Source organism: Odontomachus brunneus, unplaced genomic scaffold, assembly GCF_010583005.1.
Source record: "Odontomachus brunneus isolate Ranch 3 - 2012 unplaced genomic scaffold, Obru_v1 Obru_scaffold_142, whole genome shotgun sequence".
Taxonomy (NCBI): Eukaryota; Metazoa; Arthropoda; class Insecta; order Hymenoptera; family Formicidae; genus Odontomachus; species Odontomachus brunneus.
The window spans coordinates 505,801-508,620 of record NW_022639592.1 but is presented as its reverse complement, the minus strand read 5'-3'; positions in this window follow the sequence as shown (position 1 = coordinate 508,620).

The window sequence follows — 2,820 nt, the reverse complement described above, 5'->3', positions numbered from 1 at the left end:
TTTTTGGCCAGTACTTAATTTCTGGTGAATACTGATAATAAAATCACTGTTAAATATTGATAGTAATCAAATACTGAGAATTATTATGCGAAGGTGAAAAATGAGAAAATCATAATGTTTACAAAAATATACTTATACTCCTAATTTTCTCATGTCTCATAAACTACTAAATATCGAAGATTGTCAACACATTCCAAACTTTCGTGAATCCTACTGCGATAATTTCGATCCCAAGCGGTATACCACCGGTCACCAATCCATGTCCTGACTCCGTTAAAGTGTTGCTTAAACCTGACGATCGAGTGGCACGCGGCGATTCCCAATGACTCCAACGATATTCTTACGATTAATGCATATATAATGTGTCCTTATAGTGTTCACAGTATATTATAACATACCTCCCTTATAGAAATATCATACTAAGAATCATTGATAATTACTTATTTTCAGTATTAAAAATACTGGATAATAAGTAATTATCAATGATTCTTAGTATGATATTTCTATAAAGGCTAGCAAACATCAAATAATAGTTACATAATTTTTACTTGTTGTTTATTGGATAATTTGCTGATAGATATTGAAACAATGCAACATTCGATATGCGATAAATATTGATGTAATGTAGTAAATCAGTGATAATTACTTTTACATTTTTAACAAAATGTTATAATGATTAACCAAACAAAAAAAATTAAAAAATCCAAAAAAATCCAAATTAAACAAATCGAATTACTCAATTTTGAGAGAAACTTTTAAAAAATATTATTTAAAACAATAGTGTTGTTTCATCAAATGACATGGTTTCCTTGAACAAAATAAAAATTTTATTTTCATCATTTTAAAAAATCATATTTCGTTTAAAAATATAATATTTTAATGAAATAAAAAAAACCACAAAATTAAACAAGTACGAATATTAAATCTAAAGAAAGTATTTTCTCCAAAAAAACGGTATAAGAAGTATAAAAAATATACAATAAGACAAATTAATGATTGCCACTAACAAGTGCTATTCTAAGTACTATTCTGTAAGTATTATTGATGTAAAACATTACTGAATTTGAAATACAAGTGTAACTATCTTGCGTTACGTGCGGGATAGTCTTAGTCGGTGCGGTCAAAGGTTTAGCTCAGTAAATGAGAAGCAATGGTGTAGTTAATAACAAATGTGTAACTATATTCTACTATAAGAGCTATTTACAGTACATACGAAGTTACGCCGCTGGCATGTGGTCGCGTTTTTGCTCTCGTCGGAAGCCTATGTCGTTGTCGCGGGATCAGCTGCGAGCGCCTAGACGCGAGCGCGGTCGGCGGGACGCGGCCGGTATTATTTCGCAATGTTCTATCGCCCGTGTTATGAGTTCGTCAATTCAGCGGGATTTAAACTTATTGTTGATACCGGCTTTTAACTGGACCGGTTTCGAGACGGTCGTTGTCGCGGTATATCTCGTGACTTGTAAACGTTAGAGATGTTATGCGTTGTCGGAGCGGTGTTAGATAAAGGATGTCGACGTCGCGTATCCACCTCGGTCGACGGTACAGTATGTGGACAGGATGCCGACGTCGCGTATCCACTTCGGTCGACAGAACGGTTTAGAAAAAGGATGTCGACGTCGCGTATCCACTTCGGTCGACGGAACGATCTAGGATTTCTAGAAGGTTGCGAGCTCTGGTCGGTTGAGTGCCTCAGAGGAGCTCTCCGGCGGATCTCTCTCGATACCGATTTCGTGTCGGCTTTTATACTAGTTTTAGCAAACAGCGAAGCTGTTTCCCTTATAGAAATATCATACTAAGAATCATTGATAATTACTTATTTTCAGTATTAAAAATACTGGATAATAAGTAATTATCAATGATTCTTAGTATGATATTTCTAGAAGGGTTGTTGACGTCGCGGTTGCTCGGCGCTTTGTCACACGGTTTGGTGTAAATAATCGTTTAAATAATGGTCGTGACGATCCGTTATTTCTGTGGATCGTCACACAAGTAACAAAAATAACTAGTAAATAAATAAAATATATTCGTAATATTTTTTTAAATATTGCTGCAATATTGCTAAAGTAATATTGCAAATTAATGTCACTGCAAAGTCTCTGCAACATTGCACTGCAATATGCAATTTTGCAACGTTGTAGCAATGTTGCTGCAAGCTTCTGTGCTGTATGAGCATTGCTGAGATTCGAGCCTGAGACCTCTCCCAGGTAGCAGACTTACGTCAAAATGACATCCAAATCTAAGTAAGTTCAGGATCAAAAATAACCAAGGAATGATCAAAAATATCGTGAGAATATCGTCAAAATGATAGTCTAATGTCACAGATCGATGACGACATTTTAGACGACTTAATGACATTTTATGACGTCTCTAATCAATAATACGTTTTTAAGACGTTATACAGAAACGTCATTAAAATGTCACCAAAAAAGACGTTTTAAAGACGTCGTTATTTAGTCACTTGACGTCATTCGACCAGTTATGACCAGTTTTTTACGTCATTTTGACGTGAGTCTGTTACTTGAGCTGATTCTTGAGTCGTTCACCTTACCTACTGCATCACTGTTACTTTGATTGACAGACGCTTTATATTGTGACGCTACATATGGTATACTCATATACGAAAGCATATGATTTATTTAAAAGAAGAGAATAGATTCTTTTAAAATATATGTTTTAAAAAGTATGTAGAAAGTATATTTAAAAAATATTTACATGTTTTAAAAGTAAGTAAAATAAATTATTTTGTAAATTTAAACAAATTGTTTTCTGATAATACCCTTATAGAAATATCATACTAAGAATCATTGATAATTACTTATT